This window comes from Palaemon carinicauda, chromosome 10 (assembly GCF_036898095.1).
Source record: "Palaemon carinicauda isolate YSFRI2023 chromosome 10, ASM3689809v2, whole genome shotgun sequence".
NCBI lineage: Eukaryota > Metazoa > Arthropoda > Malacostraca > Decapoda > Palaemonidae > Palaemon > Palaemon carinicauda.
The window spans coordinates 134,106,058-134,117,656 of record NC_090734.1 but is presented as its reverse complement, the minus strand read 5'-3'; the positions used below and the strand labels follow the sequence as shown (position 1 = coordinate 134,117,656).

The 11,599-nt window shown below is 33.2% G+C and overlaps 1 pseudogene; it reads right to left on the bottom strand.

Annotated features, from left to right (window-relative positions):
• The window catches only part of LOC137648273 (fap1 adhesin-like), a 218,615-nt pseudogene that overhangs the window by 52,134 nt on the left and 154,882 nt on the right, over positions 1-11,599 (bottom strand).

Genomic DNA, 11,599 nt, shown 5'->3' with positions numbered 1-11,599 from the left:
ATAAAATTTACCAAAGAAGTTTTTAAGTTAACGAAAATTTTTTAAAGTTTACACATTTTATCAATTAATTTATATAAAAATCAATTATATTATAAATCATCAAAGATTGGACGTTTATCCATATAAACCAGCAAAAATACCAAAGATGAAAAGTTTAACTTTACGATAAAATATTAAAGTTTACGCATTTTCTCAATTGATCTATATTAAGAGCAATTATAATATAAATAAAAATCACCAGTTTATATAATCAATACAATCGGGTGGTTAACCCCCACCCCACCCACCCACCCCTATCCCACCCAAGGCTTAAAACCGTACCATAGGATCCCATATAAGGATGCAGAGTTCCTTTTCCCGCCCCAGGGCAGTCAAACAACCCGTGGTCCAGACACGCCACCCAAATATACGCATATCTAAACTTGCGTTCTCTTTGCCTACGCCTCACCTGATCACTTTCGCATGTTGCGTAACGTCGACAGGTGTACGCAATTGTGCTTGGCGTTGCTTGAAAAATGATTGAGAAGGTATTCGCTTGCGTCACTGATAACATAAGATAAACAATGATAGGTTGAAGACAAACCAGATAGTACAAAAAAAAATTGTTTGAAAATGTAACTAGTTTAAGAAAAACGCTATGCTATATTCAGGGAATTAAATTTCAGAATGTTTATTAGAGCTTATATCAATGTGAGAGAGAGAGAGAGAGAGAGAGAGAGAGAGAGAGAGAGAGAGAGAGAGAGAGAGGAGAGGGGGAGGGGGGAGGGGGAATCCGTACACAGCTAGGAGGATTAGTTATTTTTCCTCCAAGGTACACAGACACTAAAGATTAAAAAAAAAAAAAAAAACTCTACGGGGTGTAGTCGCCATGTTTCACTACACTATCGCTTTCAAACAAAAAACATATAGAAGTGGTAACTATTTTATATATATATATATATATATATATATATATATATATATATATATATATATATATATATATATATATATATATATATTATCTGCTACATTGCTTCGCACTGATATTTACTTTCCCTACTGTACTTCGACTTTGATCTTATCCTATTTTTAATCAACTTTGGCGTAATCATATCTCGTATCTTTCATCCCTAATAAAAGCTGCGGAGTTTACTAATGTAATGACTTTAGACGGTCAATTCTTAAATAGGATATAAAATAAAACGAAAATTTATAGTCTGAGCAATAATAAGTCTTTTAATCAAAATTCCAGATTACATGTCTGGCACACACACACATATATATATGCATATATATATATATATATATATATATATATATATATATAAATATATATATATGTATATATATATATATATATATATATATATATATATATATATATATATATATATATATATATATATATATATATGTATATATAAATCTTCCGCCTACCCGAGCGACGGGGAGAGCTGAGCATGACCGGAAATATATATATATATATATATATATATATATATATATATATATATATATATATACATATATATATATATATATATATATATATATATATATATATATATATATATATATATATGTATATATATATATATATGTATATATATATATATATATATATATATATGTATATATATATATATGTATATATATATATATATGTATATATATATATATATATATATATATATATATATATATATTTATATATATTTCCGGTCATGTTCAGCTCTCCCGTCGCTCGGGTAGGGGGAAAAGGGAGTAGTCATACCCTTTTGAGAGGGGGTGCATGTGTGTGTATGCATATCTATTTAAATACTTAGTCGTCATTTTTGACAGGTCGCTTATAATAATAAATATTCCATTCTGATTAAAGAAACTACTTCATTCACTTGGTCGTCAGTACTTAGAACGTTCAACAAAACAAAGAATAAAATAGAACTTAAAAAATACATCTGCGAGTCAAGAATAAATTTCACAAAGGCAGCTCTAAATATGTATTTTGATTTACAATAGCAAGCTATTGAAAACATTGGGAAAACTAGAGGGGCACTCAGTAGAGCGCAGACCTCCGCCGTGGCGGCTTATTTCTCGACCTTTTGCTCTTGACCTTAACATGTATTAATTGGCTTGGATTTTCAAACACTCAAATATGAACTAAGTTTGAAGTCTATGCTACAACGATGTCCAAACTTATGGCTGATTACGTGAAATGGACATTTTGTTTGACCGTGACCGTGACCTTGACCTTCCAAAATTTAACCATTTCCAGCTTTTTACATAATAGTTAATCCCTGCAAGTTTAATTACTTTGCGATTAAAATAGTGGCCAGGAAGCTGTTCACAAACACACACAAACAGGGGGTAAAACATAACCTCCTTCCAACTTCGTTGACAGAGGTAAAAGAAACTCGCGAGGGTTGAAATGAACAGTCTAAAGTGGCACCTTTATGTTCATTGAGGTTGCTGACGAGGTACTGGGTATACGAGCAGGTGTATAGGTTACTGTTAAAAATTTGCCGTAAAAATTATGGTAAAAATCCTGGAATAAATGTTGCCAAATTTCTAGTTTCCAAAAAAGGTATATTGACTTAAAGAGGAGGGATATCACGGTCAGCAACCCGTAAAAGATAATAACAAAGTAGGGTAAAATTACGGTCGCCTGTATTTTACTGAAATACGGCTCAAAACACTATATTTTTCCGGAGATTTTCCGATTAAAATTACGGTTTTTATTTTCTAGGTGTAGATGATATGGGAGTCAGCAGTTCTTGGGGGGAGAGGGAATAGAGAGGAGGGAGAGAGGGAGAGGTAGAGGGAGAGGTAGAGGGAGAGGGAGAGGAAGGGAGAGAGATATTAAAATAGCAAGAAAGGGGCTTGCTATTTGTCACGGGGTCATCCTCATGGTGTTATCATTAATTGGTTATTCTCTTTTATGTTATTCCCCTCATGTCCCGTCTCTCTCTCTCTCTCTCTCTCTCTCTCTCTCTCTCTCTCTCTCTCTCTCTCTCTCTCTCTCTCTCCTGTATAACCTGACTTCCAAACACCGACCTGTTTGTCTCATTAATCGTGCTTGTATCTAACATCCCCCCTAGCAGCTAATAAACAGAAAAGCCTCTTAAAATTCACGTATCCATAAATATAAAACAACAGAACAAACATGAAGGATTTAACAAGAGAACGCAAAGTTGAAATTGCAATAAACTTTTTTTTTTTTTGAAGCGTAATGACTTTTAACCTTTATGCTCTCCCACCACGAAACACAGACAAGGGGAAAAATAGATTTCAATACAGACAATCCCTTCGGCAAAAGGGCAGGGATTGGTCTGGGTCAAAAGACTTCTTTTGTTTATTTTTTGTCTCAGTCTGCATAGCCTGCATATATATATCTCTCTATAGGAATATAGGCGTCAACCTGCATATTTCTCTCTATATGCGTATATCTGTATGGACATGAGTCGTGGTATGACAATGAAACAATATCCAACAGATTTTGTAGATTTGAGAACAAAGCCCTCAGAAGAATATTGGGAGTTGAATGGCAGGACAGGATTAGAAATGAAACTATATGAGATATTACTCGAGTGCCATATGTGGATGAGATTATGGTGAGGGGTAGATGGAGATGGTTTTGGGTATGCTCTTCGCACTCCTCAAGAGAGATTAGTTTAGCAAACGTTCAGCTGGGCTCCACAAGGCACTAAAAAGTTGGAAGTCCCAGACCTACATGGCTGAAGACTATGAAGCGTGAAGTACGAGATGATGAGTGGAGAAGTATTTGATGAATGAATAGCTATTCACATCTCTTGAGATAATCTCTTACTATTTTCATTTCTGGCTTTTTTTCATTAAGTATATCATATAGCAAATTTACAGACAAACTTCTGCTAAGTCCATGTTACGTAAAAGAATTATCTATTCCTGAAGTGTTTCTATAAAAAAAAACGGTTTAGTTCAGAGAAAATTATGATGACAGCCTCAAGTATATTTAATCATTATGTGCTTATCTAAAGGAAGTTGACATACACGAAACTATTTAAAGGTTTAAAGGTAGATAACGAATGGTAGAAGCAAAGGACAGTGACAATGCCACAGTAGGAAAATGCCTTAGAGACTGACCATATATACATTTAATCAGTGCCTAAGACCTTTTTCCATCAAGCTAGGACAAGGAAGGCCTAGCTTTTGCTGCTGATATCTCAGCAGGTAGTCCTATAGACTCTATCAAACACCCCCATCCTTTGCTTATAAGGATATTGAGGTTACAGACACTACAAGAAACTATCGAGCTTGAGTGGGTCTCGAACCCCAGTCCAGGGACGTTTCCAATGGGCTACCACAACCCTAAATTTATACAATTCTCTTTTAATGTATTTCAATGTCGTTAGATTTAATTTCCATCCAAATTTGATACAAATTAAGTCACAATAGTCAATTTCTTTTAGCGATGCAGTTTGCACCGACTCGCAGCGGTGCCCTTTTAGCTCGGAAAAGTTTCCTGATCGCTGATTGGTTGGACGAGATAATTCTAACCAATCAACGATCAGGAAAATTTTCCGAGCTAAAAGGGCACCGCTGCGAGTCGGTGCAAATCTGCCTCGATAAAAGAAATGGACTATAGCTCCTACTGTATTTCATCGATCTTTGAAGCAAGCTATCTTTTTCTCCAGTCTGTTACTAACGTTAGGTGCCATTAATTTTATCATTTTTTCAGGATATCTTAATGTCTACGTTATAAGAACATATTCTATGTTACTTCAAGAGTTCAAACTTGCAGCAAATGATTTCATGTTGAACAGGCTGACCTAAGTCTTCTTATAGTTTATATACGAAGTATCTGTTCAAACGTTGTTACGGTTTCTAAAATCTTTTATTTAAATTTTTCATTATTTCTGATAAAGTTTATTTCCTTATTTCCTTTCCTCACTGGGCTATTTTTTCCCTGTTGGAGCCCTTCGGCTTATAGCATCCTGATTTTCCAACTAGGGTTATATCTTAGTTAATAATAATAATAATAATAATAATAATAATAATAATAATAATAATAATAATAATAATAATAATAATAATAATGATATTTCCTATCTCGCACAAAGTAAATAAAAAATCACAGTGAGGTTTTCCTGAAAAAAAATTTCAAGCTTTCACTTCAGTAAAAACCTTATTTTCGATCTTATTGATAACTCAAAATAACATGTTCTTCTCGCAACTACCCATTCATAAAATACTTCTATTATGCAAATATTCATGCATTTGTGCATTCATGATCGAACTTTATCATTTTCTGTTTTACTTGTCATTATAAAACCTATATTGAAATTACATAAATATAAAAGATATAAATATTATCGGTAAATAAAAATCTTACAGGTTTAATAACAGAGAGAGAGAGAGAGAGAGAGAGAGAGAGAGAGAGAGAGAGAGAGAGAGAGAGAGAGAGAGAGAGAGGGTTTATTTCTCAGATTATTCGATAAACTGTCCCTTAAGCTAAAAATGATTAAAGTTAATATGATTATGCATTTCCCATTATAATTATTTATATAGGCGGAGGTATTGAAGTACGAGAGAGAGAGAGAGAGAGAGAGAGAGAGAGAGAGAGAGAGAGAGAGAGAGAGAGAGAGAGAGAGAGAGAGAGAGAAGAATAACAAACGAGATGAAATGAGTCCATAATGATATGCAAATAATAACTGACACTTTGACTGGCGAAGGCGACCAAGTACCTTCGTCCACGTCACTTACCTGACGTGAGTCCCGCCGAGGAAGCCGTCTGCCGAGGCCGAGGTCCACCCACGACCTTGCGGTAGCAGCTATTCGTGCCGTCCCCGTCGTAATCGCTATTGTCCGAGGTCCCCCCGCGGGAGGACCCACTCACGCCCGAGTCCGGGCGGGAGACGGGAATGCGGTTCTTATGGTTCATGAGGTGGGTCTCGACCTCCAGGGAACTAGTTCGAATGACGTCACCTCCGTCCCTCCTTCGGGTGGGTCTCCCGAGGCTGCCTCCCTCGATCTCAATGCGGTGGGTCAGTATCTTGGGGGTGTAGACCCCGCCTTCGCTCTCAGGGCGGGAAGGTGGGTTCCCCGCTGGGGAGGAGAGCTGTGGAATCCTCCGGAGGGAAGAATTCGAAGTGGAGGAGGAGGTTGAAGATGTGGAATTGGTGGGCGTCACTTTATCAGGAGGTCTGCCGTTGGCAGGGGGTCTTGATAGATCCCTGGGGGCTGGTGTGGGTGGGGTGCCCTCTCTCGTCACCACGTTATTGTGAAGCCCTGGGTCGTGTTTAATTGGGGTGCTGGTCACCGGCCCGGAACTAATGTAACCCCCAAGGACAGTGGTGTTCGCCTTCAGGGGCATGACGGGCGAGTGGGCGCGATGACCTGGTTCAGAGCGCCCTCGCCCTTGGCCGCTAGGGGAACGCGCCCTAGTGCGAGGCATAGAATGGAACCTATTAGGGTCGTGGCAAACTGACGGAGGAGGTGAATGGCGACTAGTGTCCCTGGCTTCGCGTTCCTTCAGCTTGCGGGGCAGCGTGGAAGGGCGCAGGGGCTTGCAAGGCGGCGCCCTTGTGGGCTGTTGAGGTAAATCCGGCAGCAGGCGCCGTCGCGCGGGCGGCACTGGGGATTCACAGGGGGAGGAATACCTCTGGGGACTGCTGCTGCTGCTGCAGGGACTAGGCGCCCCTTGGTAGTTGTATTCTTGAGGTGGGAGAGGGGCGGGGCCCTTCAGAGGACGTGCACTGGAAGGTACGCCGTCAAAACTACTCATGCTATAGCGTCTTGGATACGCCCCCCGATCTGGGTACAGGGGGGCATCCCACGGGGGCTCGTTCTCGTCTGTGGGAGGGTGAGATCCCCTGGGTGGTCTCCTGGGGGTGACGAGCGGACGACTGGCATGTGCTCGAAATTCAGGTGACGTTCGCCCTCCACTTGCTGGACCTGCGAAAAAAAGGAACATTAATAAATGAACTATATAGAAATAATTATATTTTTAACATAATGAGGTTGTTTGTATATAATTAAGATTCAACTTATATGATAATAATAATAATAATAATAATAATAATAATAATAATAATAATTATAATAACAATAATAATGGAACTGCGAAAAATAAGGAAAATTAATAAATGAACTATATCAAAAAAATGATATTTTTAACATAATGAGATTGTTTATATAAAATTGAGATTTACAGAAAACTAAGGAAAATAATATAAACAGTAAAAAATCGTTAAAATGCATTAATTATATCAATATAAAATTCAATGCATGAACTAGAGTATATCAAAATAAAAATTAATGCATGAATTATATAAAAAATAATTAGGTTTTTAACACAATGCTATTATTTATATAGAATTGAGATTTAAAAGAAGCTAAAATAAATATATGAAGTTATAAAACCAATGCATGAACTATGAATAATAATTACTTTTTCAACATAATTCTATTATTTATATAGAATTAAGTTTTACCTACAACTAAGGAAAAATCTTATAAATAGTTAAATCTAAAAAAAAAGAAAAAAAAAGAAATTTTTTTTTATAAAAATATAGCAAGTTGCAACTTTACGAACAAGGTTCATAAAATACAAAGACATATATATATATATATATATATATATATATATATATATATATATATATATATATATATATGTATATATATATGTATATATATACATATGTATAAATATATATATATATATATATATATATATATATATATATATATATACTGTATATGTATATATATACTGTATATGTATATATATACATATATATATGTATATATATACATAAATATATATACACATATATATATATATAAATACATATATATGTATATATATACATATATATATATGTATATACATATATATATATATACATATATATATATATATATATATATACATATATATATATATATATATATATATTTATATATATTCATATATATACACATATATATAAATATATATGTATATATATAATATATATATATATGTATATATATAATATATATATATATATATATATATATATATATATATATATATATATATATATATATATATATATAAAGTGTTATGTTCATTCATTGTTAGTTAACGTTAGTGATAATACACAAAACATTTAATCTATCATTCAAAACTAAAAATACAGACACAAACACAAAAGATTAATAAATAAAACATACGTATAATAAACACTCACAAGCAAAGATATTAGCATAAACATTCACGTTTAAGCTATAAAAATGAAATCAACACACAAAAAATACACACATGCGCATTGCGTGAGTGCATGTTTCGCAAAAGCACTTGTAGTGCAGAATAATAAAACAAATTGGCGGATGGTGTTCAACTTCGTTTTTCATGCAAAATACCCAGGTGAATATTAGAATCAATGAACGGTTGTTGTTATTACTATTATTATTATTATTATTATTATTATTATTTTATTATTATTATTATCATTATTATTATTATAATTTTTATTATTATTATTATTATTATCATAATTATATTATTATTATTATTATAATCATAATTATAATTATTATTATCATTATTGTCTGGCACAGTAACTTTTCTTATTTTGGGTGTCTTATGAAATGTTCAAGTTAATATTTAATAGCTATATGCCGATTTTCCTAATTCTATTACATATTCTTACAAGAAGGACGACTGACAGGCCTGGAGGCCTACCTGGCGTCTGGTGAGAAAGGTGAGAAAGGATTATTATTATTACTATTATTATATTATTATTATTATTTTTATCATAATTTTTATTATTATTATTATTATTATTATTATTATTATTATTATTATTATTATTATTATTATTATTATTATTATCACCATAAAAGTTGAATTAAACGATAAGTAAATAATTAAAAAAGTACAAATATTGAGGCAATTGACATAAAACCGGAAATTGATATTAATATACACCAGTTAAAAGAAAATATTCCATCAGCTCTGCAAAAGCTTCCACAGTACCAACAATTCAACTAAAAGATAGAAACATTTCTCAATTTGCTTACAAAAAAGAAAAAAAAAATTTCTGAAAATCTGATGGTGTTGAGCCTCGCATAGTTAAACGTAGATGATTTACTGTGATGCCATCTCCATCAAGAGGCTCAATACTTCATGGTATTCTAAAAACTTTATTCCAGCTATGACCAGATTGTGGAATGATCTACCCAATTATCATTATTATTATTATTATTATTATTATTATTATTATTATTATTATTATTAAATGCTAAGCTACAACCCTAGTTGGAAAAGCAGGATGCTATAAGCCCATGGGCCCCAACAGGGAAAATAGCCCAGTGAGGAAAGGAAACAAGGAAAAATAAAATATTCTAAGTACAGTAACAACATTGAAATAAATATTTCCCATATAAACTATAAAAAGTTTAACAAAACAAGAGGAAGAGAAATTAGACAGAATACTGCAGTGCGCCCGATTGTACCCTCAAGCAAGGTAACTCTAACCCAAGACAGTGAAAGACAACGGTACACAGGCTATGGCACTACCCAAGACTAAAGAACAATGGTTGAGTGTCCTTCTCCTAGAAGAGCTGCCTACGATAGCTAAAGAGTCTCTTCTACCCTACCCAAGAGGAGAATAGCCACTGAACAATTACAGTGCTGTAGTTAACCCCTTGAGTGAAGAAGAATTGTTGAATCGGTGGAACTTCAAAGTTCAAACTTGCAGCAATGTTTTTATGTTGAACAGGCTGATATATATCTCTTTTTATAGTTTATGTATGAAAGATCTATTTTAATGTTGTTACTATTCTTGAAACGTTTGATCTTAATTGTTCATTACTTCTCTTGTAGTTTATTCATTTCTTTATTTCTTTTCCTCACTGGGCTATTTTTCCCTGCTGGAGCCCTTGGGCTTATAGGATTCTGCTTTTCCAACTATTGTAGCTTGGCAAATAATAATAATAATAATAATAATAATAATAATAATAATAATGTTTCTCGTTTACTTATCTTGCCTGCCTTTTGTTATTGGTTACTTGCACACAATCATCTTTATATCTAATCTTTCGTCTCATTGCACTGACGTCATTATCTTACATTCTCCTCTCCCCAAATACAAATGTGCGGAATAAATTGGTTGGACTTTGATGAGTTACTTATTAAAAGAAACTCTAAAAATTGTGCCATGTTTCATGACTGACTTGAAACACTATTCGTGACTTGACTTGTTCTCTATTTCAGGTTGTGAATTAAGAAAATGGAAATAAGAAAACGCTACTTGTCCACATATAGATGCATATATATTCTCTAAAACAATGATTTGTTATATATATATATATATATATATATATATATATATATATATGTATATAAATATATATATATATATATATATATATATATATATATATATATATTTATATACATATACACATATATAATCTCTCTCTCTCTCTCTCTCTCTCTCTCTCTCTCTCTATATATATATATATATATATATATATAGAGAGAGAGAGAGAGAGAGAGAGAGAGAGAGAGAGAGAGAGAGAGAGATATACACACACACACACACACACATATATATATATATATATATATATATATATATATATATGTGTATATATATACAGTATATATATATATATATATATATATATATATATATATATATATATATTTATATATATATATATATATATATATAGAGAGAGAGAGAGAGAGAGAGAGAGAGAGAGAGAGAGAGAGAGAGAGAGAGAGAGAGAGAGAGAGAGAGAGAGAGAGGTACAATACACTTCTTGAACTACACAGGAAATAAAAAGTATTAAAATTTCAATACAGGAATTAAACTTGAAGCATAAACAAAAATAAACAAAAAGCACAAAATAAACAAAAAACACATTAAAAAACACAATCAGCAAGACAAATTTATCTCAAAATCACGCATATCACAAGCAGCCTTACTGTAAATAATAGCTTAAAAAAAAACTACAAATAAATCATAATATTGTAAGATTTTAATTTTCCAGTCTTTTGCAGATGGAAAAGAGGTTAATAATTCTCTTTTGCAAACTATAATCACAGTACAAAAAGCTAATTAAGAAGCACAAAACAAAATGAAAAACAACGAAACACAACACAACAGCACAAACTGCAAGACTATAGTGCCTTACATGGAGGACAAACTCTGGGTCTTGTGCCATCCTCGCGAAGATCTGATCCTTCAAAGAAAACGGTCGCCAGATTGCGATTAGAGAAAACGTACAAACACAATTTGTCGGGGAGACTATTACAGATATCACAAGACTTATTTACAGAATTTGAAGTGATATTTACTTGGTTACTGCAAGTTGATAAACGGGTAAAATAAGTACTGAAGAGTTACATAATTGTCATAAATGAACATGAAATTAAAAAAATCGATAAAATATACCAGCTGAACTCGGTTGAGTCCCTAGTTAGGCTGGAGGAACGTAGAGAGTAGAGGTCCCCTTTTTTGTTTTGTTTCATTTGTTGATGTCGGCTAACCCCCAAAATTGGGGGAAGTGCCTTTGGTATATGTATGTATGTATGTATAAAATTTGTTATGTATATCTTAAAAAAACACTGAAGCACGAA